Genomic DNA, 26,705 nt, shown 5'->3' with positions numbered 1-26,705 from the left:
GACCAAACCAGGCTTTTACACTTGCTGCTTGCTGCTCATTTTAGACCAAACCAGGCTTTTTAACATGAAGATATTTTGCTGTTAATAGTGAACAGCAGGGGCATCATACAGCAATGGCACCATATAATTCAAATCATGGCTTATCTCACCCAAGAGTAATTCTCCCCAGTGTGCACATCAGATTTCTCCATCCTTCCACTCTGGGGAGAAGTGCCACATTCTCAGAGGTGAAAACTGTTCCAGGCACTTACTCACATTCTCCCATGCACCTTGCTACCCATAACCATACTGCTTCAGGACATGTTCCTGTGTGAAATTCCTAAGTAGGTGTATCTTGGAAAAGTCAGAACAGGTTCTTGAGACACACCAGTATGTGCATTCTGTTTACCCAAGAATCTTGGAGGGAGTGAGGAGCCATTGTAACAAAGCAGAAAGCAGAAGGGAAAGGTGCCATTCTTCATCTTGACCATAAATTAACTCTCAAATTAAAAAAGGAAAAAGGTTTAGTTTTTTTATTGTTTTCATGAGATGGTGCCCCAGGGTGACTACAGGGCTAGGTCCAAATACCAGATTACTCTCATAACCAGTGAACAAATGATACACAGCATAGCAAACTGCAAAAGCCAAAACCAGCCTTCCACACACTATCAAATTTGATGTACAGCAAGACATGGAATGTGGCATGGAGCAGGTAAGGGAACAAACAAGTCAGTGTCAAGAACAAGTAAGTCAATATTGCAACGAGCAACTGCTAACTAGATATAGAATTATGTTCCTCTACCATGCTCTGATCAAATCTGTTATTCTTCTGAACACTTAGTGCCCTGTGTTGGGTGCCAGGAAGGACTGTGATGGGCTCACCCTGGATGTCAGCTCAGCCTCACAGAGCTGCTTGCTCACAGCTGCCAGTGGAATAGAAGAAAGGACTGGCATGGCAGAAATTAGTAAAGTCATGCTTTGATATAAACTACACTCTAGTAAAGGGTTAAAAAAAAGGTTAAAAAAAAAAAAAAAGCAAAACCAAACCAAATAACCCCAAAGAGATGCAAAAGCAATCACTTCCTACCAAGTGACTGCTGCTCAGCAGCCCCTGAGCAAGAACCCCTCAGAGAGAAAACTCACCACCTCACATTGCTGAGCATGGCAGCAGATGTTATAGAATGTTCCTGAGATCTGTTGGGGTGATTTGGGGTCAGATATCCTAGCTGTATCCCATCCCAAATTCTTGCCCACCCCCAACTTCCTCGCTGGGGGCAGTGTGAGAAAGAGAAGGCCTTGTGCTGTACAGGCAATTCATCCCAGCCAGAACCCACACACTACCATAACTCTGTGCTTGTGGAATTTTAGAGGTTTAAATTTGGATTTCCTCTTGGCCACAGAATGAGTAGGGTCTTTGATGATATCAAGAGAAAGTGTTAGAACCCTTCCTGAGATTCATACAGCCCCGACTGGATCTTGCAGAAAAGAACAGTGTCAACTCAGTGCCCTACAGCCTGGAATCTTCCTTGGGTCTTTATTCCACGTTGGGAAGCACAAAGGCAGGTTTTGGCATAGTCAAAGGGGCAAAGAAACTCAAATGTCTGCTTTATTGCCTCTAATCTACCTGTACAATGAAGCTTAATGTTTTCTTTTCCTTTTGCATGTCACATTCAATATTGCTTCCCCTCAGCCTGGTAGGTGGTGTGCACCAGCCATGATGAATGCGGATCAAAAGAAATTCTTTCAAGCCTAATCAGTTTTATTCCTTAATTGACTTGAAGGATGCTAAAGCAAATAAACTCAAATTTAGCTGATAATTTTTGTTTGCCTGCTCTGCTGTGCTTGTGTTGAGGAGATTTTTTTGTTGAAACACTAAAAAGTCTGCTAATTCAGAAAACCATCCTTGGTTTGAAGCATGACAAAACAAACAATTTAGGACAATTACTGCAACAGGAGTAAGTGCATAAATTTTGAAGCACATGGAGTACATAAATAATTTGTACACATTTTAAGAATAATTATGAAGATATGAAACTACCTGGAAATTAGGGTAAAATGCAATATAGATATACCAGAATATATGGCACCAGGCTGTCCTGATAGCTCTTCCCGGTTTTCTAGAGAAAGGCAAAAATATGAATCTCATATGGCTTTCTGTAAACACTGCATTATCAACTGATTTCTTTTGTGAAATGTGCTTGACATTTCTGTACAAGTCCTTAAATTTTAGATGAATTGATGCTGTCAGGTTTTATTAATCAAGAACTCTCCTAGTAGCCTTCCTGTAGCCCAAAGGCACTATAGAAGTGGAGAAGTACTAAGGCATAGAAGATGGTGTAGAGACCCAGAGAAGTTGGCTTTAAGTCACAGGGTAGATCAGGTGCTTCCTTCCCCTTGTGGGTGGGTCATCACAGATGGGAACTGGTGTGAGAATGGATGGGGAACTGGTGAGAAAGGAGGGAACAGTGGGCTGTGTTGCAAAGAAATGTATCAGGTAATGGAGCAGTGGCCAAGGGAGCTCCTTGAGCATCTTGGCATCCTTGAGCTCCTAGGACTGCTCAAGTTTGAAATCCTCTCTCATGACACTGACTCAGTAAGTACTTAAAAATGAAAATTCCTGATTGCATTGAACTTGGATGCTTTGCCAAAACAGAAGAAGGCCAGAATTACATAAAGAAAGAACTAAACAACCTTGACCACTGTACAACTAGGGCTGGCATGAAATTCAGAGCACAGAATGAAAGGGTAAGGTCTTATACTCAGGGTCTGGCAGATACAAGTCTTCCTGGAAGGTCAATGTTCCATTACAAAGCAAACACAAAGAAGGACCTGAGAAGAAGAAGAAGAAGCAGCTGGATATTATTTTAAGTTGCCATGGAAAACGTGAATGTAATTCCAGAACATACCAGGACAAGCATTTCCAGCAGTGCTGGTATGAATCTCAGTGAGAGAGCCTGGAGAGATCCCTTGAAGACTGTCTTGGCAGGACCACTGATGTTCCAAAAGGACCAGAAAAAGAGAGAGGCTACTGAGAGAGCTGGGGAAGGGGAGGTTAAAAGGAGATCTATTTTCTGCCTGTGAACTCTTGTAGAAAGTTCCCAGGTGAAGAGGGGAGCTATTTAAATAAGAAGAAAGGTGGCACAAAAGTAGAGGCATATGTCCTTGTCATGAAGATACTTCAGAAAAACTCTCTCTAGTTTCTGTGCTGGGTCCCTCTGTGCCTTGCCTGAAAGGAGACCCTAAGGAAGCAGGTTCTTGGCTGTTTGTCAGGATGCTTCAGCCAGGAGAGTCTACCCAAGGAAAAGAGTGGCTTTTGAAGCAATGCTTCTATCATGCTAGTCCCTTTAGCTGACATTAATCTGTTAGAGTGGGTAAGAAGATTTAACCATTAGGCTTTTGAAGTGTCTTAAAATAATCCTGATTTTTGAAAATGCTGTCAATAATAGAAGGAAAGCTGGATAGAAAAGAAAAATACCTCTTTGTATTAAATACAGATTTCTGATCACAATAGTATAACTTCTTTTAGAGATATGACTGGTATTTTTTAACATTCAACATATAGTTGTAATTATTTTTCTCCTTAAAGATGTACAATGGCTTTAAAAGAATAGGTTTTTGGCTAGTTATACAAGAATGAATGGAATGAAATATCTGAATTGCGTGCTAACACACCTTCAAACATAACCTCATTCTTGCACCAGATTATTGTCTTTTTCTGCCATGATAATTACAAATTCTCTGAACCATGTAAACAGTCGTTGACTATTTGGAAAAAGAAAAAATTATGTGTTTTGAGAAAAGGACAGGCAAAAGGTCTCCCAGTGCCACACCTACCCAGAATGATGCAAGGAAGAAAAACATGGTCTTCCCTTCTTACCTTTTCAGAGCATTTTTATTTACAGACACGGAAGATTTTCCAGATTATATAAACTGGTATACAATGTGAAACTAAAGATTGTCTGTTTTTCTGGCTTTGAAACTATTATTTGTATCTTCCTTATGGGTGGAGTCAAATAGTGAAGTGGTAGAACAAACTGTCCACAAAATTGTCAGGTAATAGAGTTTTTCTCAAACATAATTGCAATTGCTTTAGTTCATTAGTCACAGTGTTTGCTTGAAAAAATAGCGCTCCACAATTATTTGATAGAGATTCTTTGCTCTGTAGACAAATCAAATTTGCCTTTTGTTATACAGCAGTTAGTTTTTGAAGCTCTGCATTATTTGGAAAAAAATCCAGTCACTGGAATTTCTTATATTCTTGTCTGTTAATGTCCACAATTAATTGTAAGTGCATTCTCAACCTATCTGGATGAAGAAAAATCTAAAATTTAAAAATAGAATAAGTGACACTAGGCCCAGTAAAGGTCACAAGCTTCATTACACTTTTTTATTTCCTTAAAAATAACACAGAAAAGAGACAAGTTTACAAGGAGTGTTGGAGGGAAATTAGCCATACAGAGACCACTGCTGTGGCAGACTAGTGACAGACAGCAATAAGGCCTGAAATCCTTCAATCCAACGAATTACAGTGGAATTTCCAAGTATCTCATGAAGTCAGTCACAGCCCCAAGGGCTCTTTTTCCTCTGCAAAGCATTAGCACTGCAGTAACAAGAACAAACCTCATCTTTCTAACCCTGCTTTCTTCTTGGGAGATGAAATATTTATTTCATTTTTGGCCAGTCTGCTAGAGCAGGAATGGAGTGGATGAGAATAATTCCTCCCTGATCCTCAAAATAATAAACTAGGTGGACCTAATGCTTAGCAAAGGAGCAGTTGGTCAGTCACAAGCACAGTTAATAATTTGTGCCCATTTTTAGTGCCTGTCCAGAAACTCACTGCTAGGGTGGACGTTATTATTTATTTAAATTGAATCAATGATCAACATTGGGAGGAAAATGCTTTTATTTTACATGGGGAAAAAATGGTTATGTGGCAAGAATCCTGCATACTGACCCACTGGGAGAGGGTTTTTGCTGTACAAAATAGGTATGACAGATTGATTAGTGTTTTGGGCATTAATTATATTAGGATTGATAATCTAAGATAAAAGCTGCACAAGAAGGCTGTGTATATTTTCACTGGAGAATATTCCATAACTGAAATCTGTAAGCCACTGCCACTTCTTTCTTTCATGACACCATCAGAGTTTAATGTTTTGAGCACAACTCTGGAAGGGCAAAAGACAGCTTTCAGTGGAGATAGGTGTTCTTCAAAAAGCTCAGAGTTTCTGACAGTGTCTTTTTCACTTTGCAATTTTTCATGTCTGGAGATGCCAGGTATCTCCCATGCAAAAATAGAAGGGAATTCATCCAGCCAGCGTAGTCACTTGGGTTGCCCACAATACTTTTCCTTCCCAATACCAGCTAACAAAATCTCAACTGGTGGTGGCACAGATGACAAGTGTGACATACAAAGTGAAGAATTGAAGGCCAGTCTATGCACTTCCTGTTCCTGCACGCTTGCTTGAAGCAAGGCATTTTGCAAACACTACTGTGTGGCTGCAGCTTTCAGTCTTTGGGTTGTAAAAACCCAAAGTTCGAGAGACAAAATAAGGCACTGGCTTGTCAATCATGAGCAGTACCCATCTTGGGATTATAAACAGTCAGCAAGACAGCTTCTGTTATAAGAGATGAGCAGAAAGAGATATTGCTACAACAGCAGCTCTTGTCTTCCTAAGTAGCCCTAACTGCATACATGGAAAAATATTTCTAAGCAAAGAGGAGAAATAATAAGCAAATAGGAGAATAATACAAGTAATACAAGTTCTTTCTTCAATACTTTAAATGTAGCTCATCTGTGCCCTGATGAGTTGTCCAGACTCCCAGTTCATATTATTATCCAGGAGCAATGTGGAGTAGGATGCAATTTAGCTAGTAGCCTCAGGTCCAAAAATGACTGAATTCAAAGCATATGTGTTTGGACTCCCCAGACATCCCTCAAATTAAACATTATAACATGTAAAAAAATGCATCTTTCCTATCACAGAATAGCATTAACTGGAGGAGGAATATGGTCACAGCTGTCACAGTCATTGATCCCACAGTTATAATTGCCACCTGTTTACTGCAGTCAGTGGTTGTATTCAGGACAATTACAGATGGTGTCCATGAAGAATCTGTTGCCTGTTTTGGAGATGTGGTACCCTGTAGTGCAGTCCATGACAACTTAAACATCAAACTAGTGTAATGTCTCTAAGTGTACAGAACACTGCAATCCCTCATTTCAGTTTTCATTCAGTCTTTCAGAGATAAGTCTTACAGTGAATTCTCCTTCTAACATCAGCACCATTTTCAATTAAAAAGCCTATAAATATTTTCTTCCAGCACTTGAGAATTATTTGAAGGGGATTTAAGCCTGAAAATATATTTATTTTCTCTTTAATGTCTTTTGCAGATGCCTAAGATAATCCAGGAACAAAACTGCTGATTTATAGAGCAATACTGCACGACACTGGTCTGATTTATTGGGTAGCCTCTGTTTTGTTAGTTCAGCAAAAGAAGAATGGTGTTTTAGGAACCGGAAGCGCCAAAAAATATTGTTTATCATTAAAAATCTAACTTTAGGAGCAAGATGAATTACTGAGGTGCGAAAGTAGTAGAGCTATGTCATGTCCTTTTTTTTTTATGGTCAGCTGTTAGATTAGAGAACCACAGAAGTTCAAGGTTAGCGTTGGCTCACACGTGCCTGTCCCTACATCTGTCTCAAGCAGGCTTGATGGTCAAACTGTAGGTTTGCCATTATTGTGACATGTTCTGGCATTATGTCACACTCCATTTTATGCATCCTCTATGAATAAGTAGCAAAATGTGGTACTCTTCATAAGCAAATCCCTTTTCTATGGGTTATATCTGAGAGTAGATGTGATTATGTATGAATTCTCTATCTGTTAAAGAGGTTTGATTTGATTCAATTTTTTTCCAGACTATTTTATTTTTCTGAATCTCAGCCTTTAAATAAAAATCCTCTTTCTTGTCTTTATTGGTCATGATATCCAACATTCTTTAAATGTACAAACCAGAAGCTTAATTTTTTTTAATGATTAGCATTATAGCTGTCAATCTTGCACTTGAATTTGGTGCAAGTATCACAGTAGTATCATTTCTCAGAGAGATATAAAACCCCCACCCACAGTTCTTATGTTAAACTTTTTAACTCATTCTATATGCTTTCTTCATACAGCCCTTTCTCACTTATCTTAATTCTCCTTATCTCATATTCTTAGTTTCTGCATCAGTTTTCTAAGAACACTGATTTCTTAACAATTTTATGCATTTATTTTAAACAGTAACCAGTTGGGAAGGTGGCTTATTTAACTGCATATATCTCTCCATACCCATACAGTGATATATCTGGTCATCAATATATCTCTACATAATGACACAACTATGCCTCTATATCTCTCTCTGTAATATCTATTGAGAGTTTTCATCTCTATGCAATTGATTTGGTATTTTCTCCCATTTGCTTATTTACTACTATTTCTAACACTACTCTGTTTAAGCCAGTTTGTCTGCAATTTTACTTTTTCCTGCTTGAGTAAGAACAGTAGGTGACTGCAAGACTGATTTCATTGTCAGTCAAAACAACACTAGCTATAATAATTTTCTAAGCATATATTTACTGTTTGTTTCCATGAGTCGCATTCTTGATCATGTAAACATGTGTTTTTGAATTTCATGGGTAGATTAATTCATGTCTGTACTTCCCTGTGTATTGTGGTGTGATCAGAAATCACAAAACTCCATGCATGTTTAATTTTTGAAAGATATCCTACAGAAATTTGGAGGAGTTCAGTCTTTTTATCCCCATTTGACACTTGGTGGTACAATATGTTTCTGTCATTAAGAGAATAGAAATAATACAAAAGAAGTTCTACATAGCATTTTCTGTATTTTGATGTTTTTTTTTTTCACCGTATTGTTTTAGTTGGGCAAATCTCCACCATATGTTGAATAATTATTACCTGCAGGAATTATTTTTGAGATTTTCAACTTGAGATTTGGAGATATGTTTTGGTGCATAGGATTAGTTGTCTCCGAGGCACTCTAATCAGTAATTCCTAGATGGGTATCTGGTTTCTTGATGCAGTGTTTTCTGCATTAAGATACCTGTCACACATTTTTCCTTTTTCTGGTGGTATCTAACAACAGTTCAGACATTCTTGGTGGTGACATAGGACCAGCAATGAAGTGATTTGCTCAACAAGTCTATAAGAGAGGTAAATAGTTGCCAGGATGCCTGTGCATGGAGTCCCAATGCCTAGATTGCACAGCCTGCTTTAAATTTGCATGTGCTACTATAAAATTTTAAAACCTGAAACCAACCAATTCTTTTTTCAAGAATAACTGCCATGGATATTAGTGTAGATTCTCAGGTAGGTGCAATAGATCCAGCATTATGCATTTATAGTTGAGTTTCTGCCCATTTAAGGGATTGTTCTGTAAAATTAACAACTCTCACACTCAAGATGCCAAGGCAATTTTCCCTGCATAATTGAAGTGGTTGCCAGATAAATGGTAAAAGAAACTTATAATTTTGTACAGCACACTAAAATGCAGGCTCACAGCTGTCTATACCAAATGTCTGATGCTGTCTCAGCCCTAAGTGTCCTAGGAGAGGAAGTGAATAATCACCTCATACATACATGAGCTCTGTTTCAGGGTTTCACTCTGGTACCAAGCATCAGCAACCACTGTGCCCAACCCCCCTTGGACTAGGCTGACAATCCGTGCTGCAGAGAGAGGAGCTCGTTTTTCAGACACTGCTTGCCCAGTGTTGCCATCCATGTGTGTGAGCTACCTGCACTGCTCTGAGCTGCTCATTGCCAGTCTTGAGCACACCTGGGGGACAATTTCCTCTGTGTTCTCTGGGCACCAAAAGGGGATTTGCTCAGTAGTACTTCTTAAATGGCAAGTCCTGATGCTCTGAGGCTCATGGAGGGACTGACATACACTTGTGAAGTTTAAAAAGGCTGCAAAAAGACAAATACATAATTTTAAGAAATTGTGGTCAGTGTTCAGGGGTCTCACAAGGACAGAGGATCAATAAAAATTTTACTTATCTGAAAAAGCTAAAGTAACTTGACAGAGCATTGTTTCCTCTTATGCTTTTTCACCACACATTTTGGGGAGCTTTGCACTCTGCTCTAAGCCATATCCTTCATGCAATACTGACACTAAAACAATTGACATTTTGAACACTGGCACAAGATGAACTGAGATGGGATTTCAGCAGTTGTTTATGTGCCTTCAGCAGTCAGCAATACCCCCTGACCAGGCTTTACCACCCAAACCATAGTCACACATGATACTGCCAAGGGACCTACAGGGCAGCTCAGTCTAGATCCAGGGGCAGTGGTGGCCAAGGGGTGCAAATGCTGACCAGGAGGGCAGGACTGCAGGCCTTGGCAAGTGGTGGTGCCCTGCATGAAACTGGTTTCACCTCAGGAGATCCAATGGAAAGAGGAGACCACCTCACAGGGCAGTCAATTAAGATTGACTTAAGATGGATTGTTGCACTAAAACAATATCTTATCTGCACTCAAATGTTCAAGTATTTCAGATGTTCTTCCAGTTGACTGCAACATCTGCACAGTCAAGGTCTGTGAAATTCATCCTGCCAATTAGTCTTCCAGAGCTACTCAGGTGGGTCAGCTACCTGCCTCTGGCATGGCAAGATATGCAGAAGGATGTAGGAGAGGGCTGCAGCTGCTTGTGATTCTTTTCCTTTCTTCTGCCACTCTATTTCTGTCCTGTGGAAGAAGAAAATGACATTTAGCAAGAAAACAGCTTTCTGTGCATTGTAGCAGCATGTGTGAGTTCTCCACAAAGATTATGCATGTGGTTTTTCAAACATGCTCTGTCTCTGTTGTATTGAGGCCACAGCATATGATCATTCCCTTTCTGCTAAAGGGAAAGTAAGTAAACAACCACAGAAATACAAGAACAGCAATGCTGAGAAATCCACCCATGGCACACAAGGATAATAAAAGCAGAAATATTGTCCCAAGAGTGATTATTATTCAGACAATTTACAAGAAAACTGCCATAAAGTTCAGTGTGTAAATTATTTTCATTTACAGGAATAGCAGACTGAGCTTTTAGAAAATAGCTCTGAACTAGGCTGCATCGTTGTCTGTAGAAAAACCAGCCGGTGGATCTCAAATTTGGTATCTTTGTTTCCCACAGCTTCAACATTTATGATCCTACCTGATACTAATATATGCAATTCAGGTTTTATTTCTGTGCTGAAAATAGATAGTGAAATAACATCCAGGAGGCATTGGTTCGTTGCCTTGAGACTTGCAAGACAATAGTTTAAAAAGTAGTCTAACAAGGGATTTAGCTTTCACATCCCTCACATTATCTGATCAAAATTCCCCTTAACTGATGAAATATTTGAATAAAATACAATATTGGCAAGGCTCACCATAATTTATAAATCCTGGCTGTCAAACAGGGATCCACAAGAGGAGGAATACTAGGCCAAAAATTTTGGTGTGTTTTCAGAATAAAATTGCACTGCAACAGTATCTTATCATTGAGAAGTTTTCTTGGTGGAAGCCAAATCCACTCACAGTCCATTGAAAAGATAGGGATTAGATTTCAAAGGCTATAGAGACACGCTGACTAGTCTGGACTTGAAAACAGGATGTAAGTCATGTAAAAGGAAAGACTCATATTGTACTAATAATTTCTACTATTCTGAAGTGATTTAGGTCAGGCAGAGATTATCTTTCACTGTTCAGAAGCATGTTGATCTCACCATTTGTGTTTTGTGAATGTCATATTCATAGGTATAACTGTGAACTAAAATACTGTCCTTGAATAAATTGAAATCCTAAACAATTTTACAGCATTTTTGCTGAGTGCTGCAGTGTAACAAGCCCTCTGAGTGTTGTTGATTCTAGAAGAATTGGGGCATTATAGAAAAAAAAAAAATTAAGCTAACAGCCATACTGAAGAAAATAAGGACAAATTTATCCTGGATAACTCTGGAAAATCAGTTAATGCAAATGTTTAACCTTATGTGAAATGATGCTTATTACTGTCTTGTAAATGGTGCTGTTTTAAGGAATGGCTAATCAATAGCTGTATTAACTTTCCAGAAGACAGAACCAGAATGGGTTCCAGATGGGCTGGGGGTAGGTGGTGTGGGAAAATAAAACACATCTTGAAAGAATTCCAGTTTGGAGGAACTGGTCTTGTTTGTCAACTGCCTTAAATGCTGAAAATATTTATTTATTGGTAAAGAACGATGTAGAAAGATTTGATTTGATGGCACTTCTCCAAGCAAGTTTTACAGAAAGGAAGGACATTTATTTTAATTCTTGTCAAAGCTCAGAACAAAATTTAACTTTCTGTCTTCCACTAAGATTAAAATGGCACCTCTGCTTAGTTATTTAATTATTTCTACACAAACCCTCCATTTCATCAAAGTTCAAATGTGCCAACAAGGGAAGGAATTCAGTATTTATCAAATGAAAAATTAAACTATAATGTAGACACATTCATGAAAGACTTCATCTATAAAACATGAAGGCCATGTTACTCTAACTTCTACCTTGACTTTGTCCTCTTTTGATAAAAGAAATTGATATTTAGGTACAGACATTAGCCAGAAATGCCCATTCAAGTTTTTGTTTTAACTTGCTGTCTTTATTAAAGCTGATAATTATTTGGCAACAAAGGAGATGGTTGATGCTTCCAGCTGGCATTTTAATAAAGCATTATAAGAGTAACTGAAGGACAGCAATTGCATCTGAAAATCTTTACTGTTATTTTAGCAGGCTCCAGTTACAGCTGTTAATGCATCACATCTTGCTGCTGCCAGGACAAGGCCACTTCCTGCCAGAAGTAACAAAGAAGTAGCTCAGGCATGATGTAAATCTCATAAATGTTAGAATACTCTACTATCAGCCTCTACAATGTACATTTTAGAATCACTATAAACATAATTCAGTGTTTCTTAAAAGTTGTGTTGCTTTGTTTGGAACTCTTACCAATACGAAGTGTGTACCTGTGGTGTTACATTTTAGTTAAATGGTGTGCTCTGTCCCACCCTCGGAAATCCATGGTTTACTCCAAGCCTGTGATGCCCCCCTGCAGTACCATGTGTCTGCAATCCCATTGGCCCAATCTTGTTCCGTGCCCACTTTGAATCTGCCTGTTAAGTGTGCCGGGGGCACGGGGCTCGCTCTCTCTGAGCCGCCTCTCCTGGCTGGTGCTCTCTCGGCCCCTCTCTCTCCCCTCCTTCTCCCTCAGAAACCATGCTGCTCCCGGGGGTAGGACCCCCAATAAACCCTCATCTCATGAGCACCCTCAGAAGCCCTGTGGAGTCTCCTTGCCTGCCTGCTGCTACCAGCCAACTCGCAGCTTAGGGGGCCCCCCGGGACACCCCGGAGGCTTCCCCCAAAGGCACCACATGTACCTGCAAATGTCTGGGCAAAGGAACAGCCTCCCTTCAGTGTTACATCTGTGGCCTCCACAGATCTGCTGATCGCTGCTACAGCTGCCACTTGAGTTGTGATGCTTAACTGGATCTTCTTGACCACCTCCCCAGATCGTGTGTTCTGTTTCTGCTTTGTTTGGCATTACTTTTAGATTTGTTTTTCACTGTTTCAATCATCTGTAATAAACTGCAAATTTTGCTTCATGCTCGGGACATATTTGGTGGAGTTGGGGAGTAAACAAATGACTTGTTATACTGACTTCTCATTCCAGTTTCCTCTTTGAGGAAGTAACTGAAATCACTGCTTTACTGCCCACACCTCAATGAGTGACTTAAATTGAGGCAACTTTCCACAGCTGTGCCCTGACTGCAAATGTACATGAATTTGACATTTTGTCCTCATCAAGAAGGTTTTCAATACTCAGTCTTTATTTAACAGCAATCCTAAATTCTTTTTCAAGTGCACTGCAGCTTCAGTTTAATGATTCGGACAGAACTATGACTAAGGTTTGGTTCTATTCCAAACAAAATATATTCCTCAGACTCTATTCTTGCACTGATCTGACGCGTTGAATGCAACTGGTTGTTATTTACAGCTGGCTGACAGCTGAAATACATTTGTAGCCTTCACTATTGCAGTGTATCACTGCTAAACTGCAAACGTTTAGCAAGGAGCATAGCTGGAGCCATAACAAAATGGTTCAGTGTTTCTGTTAACACTCAGTGCACTGCATCTCACTCCTGATGTTTAGCAATGCACTGGGAACTCATGGAGTAGGGCTGGGCAGCATCATCAGAGCTGCAGCACAGCAGGAAAACCAGAAAAACAGGTGAAGACAGAGAACAAAAAGTATGGGTTCAGACTGCCACTGTCCTCCAAACAGCCCAGAGTGGAAGTAGGACAGGTAGAGGTGCAGGCACTGAGCATCCTCCTGGCCCACTACCACTCTGCAGCATTTCTCCTGCTGTTTTTCAAATTATAATAATTGTATAATTGTATTTACGCTATTCAAAATACAAGGTAAAACCCAGGAGGATTTGGCTGTGTATTGACTGGATATGACCTTCATCCTTTCAAATATTTTTCATATGATTAGCATGCAGTTTATAATGTATTATTATATTCTTCTTATGAACTACTGGAACATTGGTTCTTTTTTTTCCTTCAATATAAAGCATATGAAGGATTTTGTCCTATTTAAAAGTCTCTTTTCAAGAAGTAATTTCTCTCGTCTGATGCAAAAAAAGGTTAAACATGATGAAAGCACCTGAATAGTAATTTAGTTTCTTAGATTAAGAAAATAGTTTCTTAGATTTTGTAGCTGGTCTGAGGTAGTTCATTCAATGTTAAGAAATGTGAGACAACTGTCATTGCAATTTAACAGAGTTTTTTTTGCTTTTGTCCATTATCTTTCTTTTATATACCCCTGTTTGAGGCACATGCTCTGTTCTTCTGTTTATATGCTTAGTGCAGTTTGTAGTTCCAGCTGAAATAAGAGGCAATGGGAAGTTTTATCTTGGTTTATATTTTTATATGCCTTTAGTCTAACTTGAGCTGTAAGAACTGTTCCTTAATTAAAACAGAACACGTTTTTTGCCTTCATTCCAATTGTCTATTTTGGTTTTTGTTGTATTTTAACATTGTGAGCTTAGAGAGTAGTATAATTCCATCAGATGTCTGAATTCCATTTCCAATGCTGTTACTAAGTAGCTGTGTTATTTAATGCTTATATGCACTTCTTTTAAACAGGTGACAGGAAAAGTATTAAAATCATGACTGCTCACTGCAATTAACTCGGTAATGACTGTAATAATGATTACTGGATAGAAGACATGAGAGGAATTCCTAATGCTTTCTAACAATTAATGAAAAAAGTGTGCTAAGCTGTATGAAGAAGTGACAACTGCTAGATATACCCTGAGGACTGCTGTGTGTCAGGCACAGTCCTCAGTGTGTTACATCTTTCTTGGCTCATATGACTCTAGATCTGAAACTGATTTGAGCAGTTTTTGTGGAAAAACATATTACCAGCTGAATATCCCAAAACAGCTTGCTGGGACAAAATGTCCTCATTGAAAATTTCAGTTTCCTACTTTTAAGGGAAAAAGTTGTGTAATATTATCCAAAGGCTGATATCATCTTTCACTTGATTTAGGTTAAGATAACTGGTGTGGAAAGTATTTGTGTACAACTTCTCAAACAGCCAGGACAGCTACACAGTTATGAGTAGTCTTATAAATTATATCAGTGAAAAAAAAAGAAATAAAACTGTGCTTTTATATTTTCATACAAAAAATTTTAAAAACAAACAAACAAACAAAAAAAACCCACACCAAAAAAACCCATTAAGTCTGCCTACAACAAGACAACCTGTTGTAGGCTCTAGGCTAGCCCACACAATCAGAAACTCCTCTCTTCATCCAGATTTCATGTCAGAGGTTACATTTATCAGAAAAAATCTTCTTTATTGGTCCCTTTCTGGAAGTTCTCCATCTCTAACATCCTTGGAGATTGGTGTGACACTTCTCCCCTAACAAAGGACTTTGTCACCCTTTCAACAGAGCTCATTTTTCCAGATACATCCTGCACTTTATTGTTCTATTATGTTGGTTATTAATTAAAAAGTAAACATTCCCCAACCTGTACCTGGTGAGCTATGAAGTTTGTGTATTTGACAGGCATCCTTAATACAAACATGCAAATGAGATTCACACGTGCAGTGCATCACTGACACCTGGCTGAGAACAAACAGTGTGGGAGGCACATACTTTGGGGTGATATTTGCATTGTGATGACTGAACTCCAGATTCCATCTTTCAAAGGTGTGGCAATAACAATATAATTTCAAATGCAGCAAGCTCAAAGGCGTAAATCAGGCAGAGTGCCTGATGAAGAAGGTAACTAGAAAAATTATGATGGCAGCTGCAAAGGAGGTTGTGCACTGAATATCTGTGACTTTAGCTACTAAAGCTCTTGAAGTGTGTCACAGTTCAAAAAGTTAATATTTTGCTCTAATGTCAGAATAGTCATATAGGAGGAAATAAGATTTACTTTACTTCATCTGGAAGACTTTCCTGAAACATATAAAGCCTTTTAGAGAGACAAACAAAATCTAGTCCACTTAGAAATGAGATGTCCTAGTCCGTCTATGAAGGAATAAAGAGACAGTTCTGCAGGTCAGCAGTCATTGCTAAGTATTGTACATTAAATAGGAAGAAGTATCTACTCTGGAAATAACTTTTTGTGTGTGTACAAGTGCCATTTTTTAAACACCAGTGGAAAAACTAGTGACATTCATTGAGCCATTGGTTCTTCATCTCTCTCATAAAACAGGTATTTTCACAGTTCACTTTGCCATCTCATAATTTTAATTTCACTTTTAAACTGTTAAACGTTTCCAATGCATGCACATCATCACAACTCTTGCACCCAATTTCACATTAGTTTGATAATAAATCACTGGGGTAATAAATCCCACTGTCCTGTGGGAAAGTAGAAGCATAAAGCAGAGAGATTCAAACTGCTCTTCAATGCACTTACTTACTTAACCTAAGGATTTGATAAAGAAAGAATCTTTACATTGAACTGTTGGATCATGGGAGCAAAAGGAAGGGGATGGCAAATCAGAAAGCATTCCTTCATTACAGAAGATGAGGGAGCAATGGTGGAGCTTTACTCAGACATCAGTCTGTGACAGGAAGAGAGGGTGCTGGAGCAATCTCTGCTCTTCCTTTGTCCCCTAGTAGGGACTGTGTCTGTTATCTACACTTCCCTGTTATCTTGTGTTTTCACTATGTACAGGATAGTTTATATACATAAGATATATCTCTGCTCTCCTTGCAATTCCCTGCTCCCCCAACCAGTCCTGCCCAGCTCCCCAAACCAGCTCTTCCCTGCTCCCAAGGCTGCATTCCTGCACCCATGAGTCATTGACCTTTTGTGGTTTGTGTTTCCACCCGAGCTGGAGCCTCTGCTCTTGGCCTCCCTGGCACTCTTGGGGGCTTTGTGATGTTACTGTGAAATCCAACAGGCTTCTGGCATGCAGTGACAGATCTTCAAAGGGCAATAGTGTCCCAAAGCTCAGTATTAGCATAGCAAGCCCCAGTGCCTTAGCTCCCTGCACAGTCAGTGCAGAGAGATAAGCACTCCAGAGAGAAATTCAAAGTGCTGAAATTGGAATTTCAGTCCTGAACCTCTTTCTGAAGGACCCCAGCTCTGACTGTTAATACTAGAAGAAGCTCAAGATGTTGAGTCTCAGTAGGTTATATCAGCCTTTGAATATACAGCCCATATCCATCATCCCCCACCTACTGCCTCCACAGCCTTGCAAAGGCAGTGTAATTGTCCTGAGGAGCAATCACTGCAGGACTGCTGAGCAGCACTGACAGGCTCTATGAGCAGTAAATTCTCCCCTAAACTAGTTCAGCCAAGAAACTGCATTCAATTATTGAAGATATGGATAAACACTAATATTTGAAGGACACATTTTAATCCCAGTAAAATCAAAGGAGTGAGTTTTCTGGGCTGGTCATGTTACAGTATCACTACAGTCTTTGTAGGGGTTCTTGAAGTGCCTTTAAAGGGCAGAGAGGTTTGGATTAACTGTTTTCAGTCATTGGTCATTCTGATGCTACTTCTGAAAGATTGTTTTGGACAGACCTTCTCACTGAGCTTTTCTCACTTTATTCATAGCTTACCTTCCTAGAGTACTGCTGCTCATTTCTGTGCTTAGTTAATGAACTTCTTGTCTCTAAGCTTCTACCTTATCTAACATCAAACGTATCCCAAGCTTTTGATCAGTTATCATGGACTATAAGTTGATTTTAAAAGGGATATTATGAAAAAAAGATGATAAATAGTCATATTATGTAACATTTATAAAGTAGTTATGCTGTTTTCTGAAATCTCAGACAAGTATCAATGAGTAACTTAAATTCCCATATGCTAAAGCACCACAAATGCCTTTGGATTTCTAAGTTGCAATCTTGTTATATCACTTTATTCCTTCTGCTTGTGTGGCAACAAACCTACCTTTATGTAAGAAATGCCTATTGCTGTTTTTGATGGCAAAATCACTATCATTAACTTATTATTTAATTGTAGTTTACAGATCCCTAGCAACAGCTCTCTGATGCTCCTGTCCCTTTTGACAGGTGGAAAATAATTTGCGCTGTGCATCAACCTAATGCACAACACAAATTAAATTTGCTAAGACAGAAGCACAAAACTACAGCAGCCTAAGAATATAAAAATGACAAATTAAGCCAATGCTCCTTCTGACCCACCAATCTGTAGCAAACAGAAGCAGATGTCTGGTGCACAATACAAATCCAGTGATCGTGTAGTGGCATTTTCAGAGAATGATGCACCTTAACTTAGTTACCTGTGGATATTTCTTCTTGCATTTGCCCAACCACTTACTGAATCCATATACATTTCTGCATTGAACAGCACTACCTCTTGAGTTTTCATAGCTTATTTACTCATTGTGTGGAAGATCACCTCCTGTTGTTTTTTTCTGCATGTGCTGCCTGCTTGCTTGATTTGAGAGTAATACTGCTGTCTCTTGAACTGTAAAACACAATTGGTCTCCCTTTATTCTCTGTGTTGCTAATGGCTGCAGAGGCCTCCACTGTATTCCCTTCTCAGCGGTTTCTTTCTCATGCTGGCACTTGTTCCTCACAGAGCTAGTCCAGACTTTTATCATCCCTTCTGTCCTTTTCTGAACCCATTTTAGTTCCTGGGTTACATCCCAGAATACCCAAGGTGCAGGCACATGGGGTTCATATAGGGAAAAAAAAAAATGTTTCCTGTTGTGTTCTCCATTCCTTTCTTTGTCATTTCTAGCATTTGATTTATTTTTCTGACCTGAGCACTTGACTACCTAGTTGACATTGTAATAAAATTCTCAATTCCAGTAGCAGTCAGAGAGGCTATTATTTTATATAAGATTTTCCTATGTGAATCATCTGCACTTTAATACTTTTCACACTCTTGGTTTTGTTCCCAATACTCATGGCTTTTGTTCCAAATAATTCAGTGGTGATTTTGAAAGTCTTGTTTTGGTTCATTTTCATTTGCTGCCTGCTTTACATGTTGGAAGTACATATCCAATTATTTGATGTAAATCAAAGCTTCCAGGCTACTACTCAATTTAAATTCTCCTTCAAAGGCATGCCTAATTTGAATAGGAAAGGTTAATATCCCCTCTTTTTATGCAGAGACGTATTTTAATTCAACTACGTTTTCATCACACAAGACAGTCCTAAGATTTTTACCTTAGACAATATGCAGTTCTTTTTTAAAAATAAAATGTCCTTATACTTTTTTCCTCAAAGAGATTTCCATCAGTATAGGTTTTTTTTTGGTAAAGTTAGATCTATTATCTTTTACTCTGTTTGCACTTTGCTTTTGTCATTGAAAATGCTTCATAACTACTTTTCCTTCAGTTGCATGTATATTCCATGTGGAATCCATTAGGTATGAAATTTCCCTATTTTCTAGATTCTTACTTTTTACAAAACTTATGTTGTCATCTGACAACCTGCACTTGGTCATTTATGCAATATTTCTTTTAGATTCAGGAATCTGAGGCAATTCAGGGTTCACTGACATGTATAACATGCTATATTGACACTAATTCTGCTGTCATTGCCTATCTTGTGCATTAATGCCTTCAGCATATGGATGTGCAAAAGACTCTTCTGTCAGTGCCACAGAACTGGAAATTGCAATAAAGGGTTTTTCCCTTTTTGTCCTGTCTTCTTCCATGAAAAGCACCTTCTGTTCTGACCAAAAATTCACCATTTACTGCTTGGTGATAGTACTAAACATTCATTAAAGAAACTGCTCTGGGGAAAAAGGCTATCAACAATTTTGAAGGCACAACACATAGTATTTCAAGAGGGAGAAGAGAAGAAAAAGGCAGATATTTCCTGTCCTGAGGTTGTGGATAAGAGTCAACACACTGAAACAATATTATGCCTGATTCAGGCATAATATTTGTATGTGCAATTATATGCTAAAGAGGTAGCAAAAAGGCTTTTGAATTTATTTAATTTTTATGGCCATATATAATTTCTCTACTTGCAGTACTCCAGTGGAGGTGCACAGCACTATTAAACAAGTATATATTTCCATTTAACTGTTTTCAGGCTTTCAGACCACTTAAAATTCCGATTCAGGCAATCCCAAGAGAATTAATATTGTTTGCAATTTGAGTTTGTTTTTCTTCTTTGTGTTCTTGCAGTAGCATGGAGAAAATATTGTAATGTTGTGGGTGTTCTGCAGAGGCTTATTCATCTGCTTCAGTGAGTCTGCTCATTTTGCATCCAAGCACTCAGTTGCTAAAATCAGCAGACCCTATCTTGTATATGTCTAGACCCTATCTGGTATAACAGCTGATATGAGGACAAGTAGAAATTTAAACAGTTTGTATAGATTCTTAAGAAAATCATTAGAATAAATTATCATGAATTCTAAACACAGAAACACATTTGTTAACTGACAGTGACAAGAATACTTTCTTCTTTTGTGCTGACAGATATATTTGCAATAGAAGAATTTGTATGTGTGTGTGCTGCTAGGAGGAACAAGAGGCCTTGGGAACTTTTGGTCTTTTCCTCATGAAAGATAGTGTTATTTGAAGATCATGCTGGGATTATGAATATACCACCAAACATACTTTCTACTTGCAAATGTTATGATAACATTCCTGGATATGAATGTCAACAAGAACCACATGAGGCTTCTATACTGACACCTAGTACAGAAGTAAATTCCTCAGAGTTTACTATCCCAAGTTTTGGGTTACCTTCCTGGACTGACAGCTGATGTAAATGGTCACTGATTTAGAGACAACAAAGCTGTGCAGGTTTCGCACAGGAGGTCTCTCACCTGAAGTCTCATCTGGGTTTGTGAAGTTGTGAGAATTATGGTTGCTCTTAGAAATGGTGTGCAAAGGTAATAGCTTGACTTTTCATCCATCCTTTGTTATTCCACATTTCAGAACTGGTGTGCCTGCCATGCAATGCCTGCTTCATATTCAGCTTCGCTTTGCTCATGTGCTGACTGTCAGCTGTGCTTATCCTGCAGTTCGGGGTCTCCTCCTCTGTACATGGAGGCTCAGACTCACCTCTGAACAGATTCATTAAACCATGACTGATGTGGCCACTAGCAGAGTCAACACCGGTAATGTCTTTTATAGGTCACCTAGTTTTACACAATCTATGTAATAATCCACCTGACTGTGCACTTTTAAGAAAGATGTTAATTGTACATGTTGGGGTAGTAAGAAAAACTGGAGACAGTTCAATTGCTGCTGACCTCAAACCTAGAAGGATGTCTATGAGAGGAAAGGGCAACATGAAAACACTGGGCTTTTGGGCAGAGGGAAACAGCTGGAGTCAAGGATATCCCTGGGTGGTCTGGCAGGGCCACATAGTCTCACCCGTGGGGTAAAACTCTTCAAGCTTACAGGGCTTCCCACTGCACTCTACAACATTGTGTACATTCATCCATTATGCCAACATCAAAGGTAATTGAAAACAAAGACAGGAACAGAAATAGCCTTATGTTTATTCTGAAATGTTCAGTCTGTAGCAGGTTGTATCAAGAGGAATTAAGATCAAGAGAACGAAGGTAATTAAATGGCACTTGCACAGCAGGTTGTTTCAGGTCTGTCTCTTCAAAATCTGCCTTTTTGCTAGAGTGCTCTTTCATCAGTGGCCTATCCCCCACAGTGAGATTAAATGAGGATTTTGACCTGCTTCATCACTTCTGTAAACAAGGACATTCAGTGAGTTTCAGTTTGTTCATTGACATCTGGGGCCTGACCAAAGCCTAGTGAAAATCAATGGAAATACTTCCATCAGCTGCAGTGGATTTTGAATCCTGCCTTAGAAACTTGGAATAAAGATGACAGTGAGAAACAAATACACTTCTGAGCATAAAAGGAATGGATCATACAACCATATTTTGTTTTGGTCAGTTGATGACTGACTTTTAAACACAGAATTGAACACGGACTTCATGATGTTTCTAATTGTTTTATGAAGTGTCTTGATAAACATTTGTTATAAAAAATTAGGAATATTAATTAAGTAAATTTAATATTGGTAAAATTGCATTACAGTGTGCAGTGTTTACTTTTGTCAGGATGCAACACAGTGGAAAAATGGAGCCACTTGCACTTCATAATTTTAGTTCTGCTGAAATACTGTTAAAGGCACTAGCAATCCATGCAGCATTCTATGTTATTTAATAGGTCAGTGTGGGTTGGGCAAGTGCTTTAAAGTTCTTTTGAAGAGGTAGATGGGGTCTTGGGGCCATTTTCTTAAGCAGGACTCTCAGAAACTCTCATTAATAACATGAAAACAAACTATTAATTTGCTTCTAGAATAAAATGGCTGTTTAAAGCTACAAGTCTAAACTCAAGATCTTATGCAGAAAAATAGTTCATTTTAAGGACTTAATAAATTTAATCAATTTTAACTCCAGGCCATGTTTTAGCAATAATAATGCAAATTAAAATGCACTACAGTAAATTAACAGCCTAAGGAGTGTCTCCATTGGAATTTTACTATGCTGGTTCCCTTTACATGGAATAGTTTCCGGAAATGGAGATGAAGAATGCTAGGAAATGTATTCTAGTCTTGGAATTCTAACTTGACTAAATTCCCTGTTGAAAACCTCATTATTTTATGAAATTATTTACTGCAACTAAAAATATCTCTAAGGATGCCTGTTGAGACAGAAAATTGACTTCAAAAAGCCAAATAAGCTCATTAGGTGTATTCAAAAGATTACCTGCATCCACTATCTGTTCAAAGTAAACTGACTTTTATTTAAAAATAGAAATCCTTTCTACAACAGTGCACATTTTTTCAGTGGTGTTTAAGAGACTGAACATGTGTAAAAAAAAATCGGAATACATATATATGTCTTTCCCACCATAAGCTGTTTGTATCTATTTCCTTCCAATGTAGCTTGTAAAAGCTGCAGAAGAAATGAGGTCTATCAGTCCTCCAACAGAAGCCCCCAGAGGTCTAATATTCTCCCAGCACAGTTCTTCTCCCAACACAGTTCTTCTCCAGAGCTGTTCTCTGAACTGTCCAGACTGGTGCCATCAAACCAGCCACAGGCAGCTAAATGGTGAAGCCTAAGAGACCTCCCCAATTACTCGTGTAAGCTCCCACAGATCACCAGGTATCTCTGGCCTTTTGTGTATAGAACTAAAGTGGTTTAAAGCTCCCAAAGGAAGAGACTAATTTTAGGTATGGGGTTGAAAGTGGTTATAGTAAAGAGGCTTATTTTAAAGCCTCATCTCAAGTTATTTATTGTCATCCTTCTCTTCTGGGTACATGTAAAATAGAAATATCTACAGATGTTGTGTATAGAGAGCAAGTGTGACTTTTTATTAGATCTTATTTCTGATAAACAGCAGAGATTATAATCGTGAGTTTATAGTATTCAGTGTGCTGTACCTGATGCTTACAAAATTGTTTTTCAGATATGTGAAAGGTTTTTAAGGCTTTGTTTTGGAGCTGATTTGTAATGTGATAAAATGTTTCCTCTCATTATGCTTATGAAAAGATCAAGGAATTTGGTAAGATTTCTTTTGTGATCGTACAAATATGAAACATTACCTCTTTCTTCCTTAATATTAGATCGGAGAGGGAACGATTGATGTAAAAAAGCAACGGGACTCTTTGAACAGAAATGAAATGGTAGTTTACTACAAAAAGAGTTAAATTGACACTTGTGACTCATCAAAGGGATATTTAAAATGCATTTACTGCTAAAGCTGCCATAGCAGCAGGAAACTTAAAAACTAGATATCTTAAGTATAGAAAATTTGTGACTCTGCAGCATTTTCTAAAATTCAGGTTCTTTTGCTTCAAATGATAAACTGGGAAATAACTTCTATAGTAACAGACTTGCTGTAAGACTGTCCTAAAAACTACATACAATGTCCTAAAACTACATTCTCTTATATTGCACAGGTACAGCATTGGCACCCTTAACTATCAGATGTCAGAATGTCAGAAACACTTCACAGCATCTACAGGTACAAGAAAAAATGTAAGCCTGAAGCTATAAAAAAATGTTAATCTTCTCATCTCTTTTTAGACAAATTGAAGAAAATTAATTAAAAATTAAAAGATGCCCCTTAAATGCGATTTTGATTCAAAATGAAGCAATTTTGATACCACATCATGATGCAGGGTTGTATTGACGGCTCATATTTCATAAAGCACGTCTCATGCTATTCATGGTGCTTTGTGCTGACAGAGCAGCTCCAGTGCTTTGGGGATGTTGAGCAGCCAAAAGAAAATGCTGTCCTCAGGCTTGACTGAAACATATTTTAGAACCTAAACAGTTTAGAAACTAATTTTAGAACTTTGACAAAAAACATTTTCTTCTACTAATTCTTCACCTTTACTTCTTCAGGAATTAAAATCCATAGATACTAAAGTAAAGCACAAGCAATAATGATGTCTTGGATTTGTGAGTTACTGGAGAAAAGCAAAACCAAAAAAGGCCCCCAACTCCTATTTTGCTCTTCCTCATTATTCTAAAGAAAAAGGCACTCATTGAGCAGTCTGGATTTGCATAATTACTGTTTTTCTTTTTAATATCAAAATAAGATCATTTTAGAAAAAATCACATAATAAAATTCTTTTAAGTAAAGGAATGTGATTTAAGACCTCTATAGCTTTAACAGGGTTTAACTATGTATAGATTTAATTTATAATAGATTTATGCCTGTCTCTAATTTTATCATAGATGGCAAAACAAAATGTCACAGAATGGGTAGTTATCTGAAAAAACTCTTATAATAGTTGCAATGCCTAGAGAAATACAAGGCAATGAAACTTGAAATCCGAAAGGCCTGAAAAGAGTATTATGACTAATCAATGATATTTGGCTAAACATTATTTTTCTAATTTCTTTGTAAAATGCAAGACTCTATTTCAGATTTCTCCTGCGGTATTGGTTTTATTCTGAAATAAAACCAATTTATACAGGACACATCATACCATGAATAGATTTTACTGCCTGCTGAAGACTGTTATTCTATTCCTAGGTAGTTTCAAATATTTTTTAAGGAATAGCTGTGAACCACAAAAATAAATGATGAGGGAGAACTGTTGACTTGTAACTGGGTGTGTTTTTAATCTAACTGACTGAATATTAATTTTTGCTTTTGCTCACTCCATATTTCCTCCCCATTCTCTTTTAGGCAGCTGTAAGGAATGCTCACCACTGCCCATTGTTGTCCTTCCTGGGGGCTGCTATTGGAGATGTGCTGGCTGATGGTTGCAGTCCCCAGGCCTTTACCTCACCTTGGATCTCTTTCTTGCAGGTAAGCATTGCTTGCTGCCCTTCAAAAAAGTGCCCAAGCTATCCCCAAATTAATGACTGCTCACAGGCTGTCTGCTAAAAAGCCATTGCAAGAGTTCCAGTCTCCAGTAGTTCAGAACCTCGTTCCAGTTTCTGCCCTGACCACAGTCTCAGCTGGCTCTTCTCTTCTTCAGCTTGACTTTCATCTGCTGAGTTCCCAAAGTATCAAGGCTTATGTGATTGCACAGCTCGCAGCCTCCACCCCTATGCTTATATCTGTTTCCCAAATCAAACAATTTGATAAATGATCTGAGGTCTACACGAGAGTGTTTCCTGTGAGACTGTAAAACCAGGCTGCTTGCTGGAGCAGCCACTAACTTAATCCAAGCAGCCGCAGCGCAGGGCTTGCTTAGCAGCCCATCCCACCCGAACGTGTTCTGCCTGGCCGAGGCAGCAGCGCCGCTGCCACGTAGCTCAGGGACACGGGGCCGAGGCTGCGCCGGAGCGCGCGCTTTGCCGGGGAGAGGAGATCCCGTCTGTGCGGTCACCGACAAACGGAGACGTAGGTGGAAATACTAGAAATGTCGCGGCAAGAGAGGACCGGAAAACGCGAGAGAAGTGCGCTTTCTGCTCCGCGGGACTCGTGTGGCTCCCTCGGGCGGGAGCGACCGACGGGCCCGCAGCGGACTCGGCTGCGGAGCGGGGCGGCGGCCGCTGGAGGGCAGCAGAGACCCGCGAGCCGAGCCCGCACGGCCGGGCTGCGCCAACGAGCATCGCCGAATATCGCAAATGCATTCGTCAGCACAAAAGAACGAGCATCGCCGAATATCGCAAATGCATTCGTCAGCACAAAAGAACGAGCATCGCCGAATATCGCAAATGCATTCGTCAGCACAAAAGAACGAGCATCGCCGAATATCGCAAATGCATTTGTCAGCACAAAAGAACGAGCATCGCCGAATATCGCAAATGCATTTGTCAGCACAAAAGAACGAGCATCGCCGAATATCGCAAATGCATTTGTCAGCACAAAAGAACGAGCATCGCCGAATATCGCAAATACATTTGTCAGCACAAAAGAACGAACATCGCCGTGCGAAACCTCCTCGGGACCCTCCGCCATGGCCCACATGCCCTCCGATCCAGCACAGCGGCAGGAGGAAGAGATCTGCTCACCAACAGCAATCTGCGACTAAAGAAACCTCTAGAATGCGTCATATGTTGTACGCACTTTGCTCAGCCACTTGAAGAGGGAACGTAGCAAATAGCACCAAGAACAGCCACAGAAATGCAAAGCAACAACTCAGCTGGTTCCTTCAAAGTCCAAGCTTGCAATATACAGGGCTGGGAAACTCAGAACTGAAACTTCTGCTCTTGGTGTTTGACATCCTGACTGCTGTCATTGTGTGCACGTTTTGGAAAACAAAGATGGTATTTCTCTTTTTTTAAGTGCTCTGAATCCTTACAAAGTAGTATATTTTTACCCTGGAAGCCAAAATGTTCCACTCAACAAAGTTTAGCTGTACAAAGCATATTCCCTGAGTTTAGTAGACTGTACTATTGCATTATTGCAACATATAGAGTGAAAAAAAAAACCATATCCACTTGGCTATAGTTTTATCAGTGTCCTGGAAGGGGACAGGAGAAGTTGTTATGTGAAGGTACTGCAATAGATCAGAGAGAAATCCTGTTTGTCTCAAAAAAGTGCCCTTCCTTATTTTCAGCTTGAATTATCACTGCTAGTTTTCCAGCACTGATGTTTTTTTTACTTTTCTGGGGCGAGTGTTGGAAATTATGTAACTTTCCTTATAATTTTTCCAATTGTTTTAATTCATTTTTATAATTAATTGTTTCAATGAATCATAAGAAGTCTCATTTTCCACTATGTCATATGCCACTGTAGCCAGCATTTAGCAAGTGCTGGGAGGA

The sequence above is a fragment of the Vidua chalybeata genome, chromosome 4 (assembly GCF_026979565.1).
Source record: "Vidua chalybeata isolate OUT-0048 chromosome 4, bVidCha1 merged haplotype, whole genome shotgun sequence".
In the NCBI taxonomy this organism is placed as follows: Eukaryota; Metazoa; Chordata; class Aves; order Passeriformes; family Viduidae; genus Vidua; species Vidua chalybeata.
The sequence above is the reverse complement of the archived record's forward strand: the minus strand, read 5'-3'. Positions refer to the sequence as shown.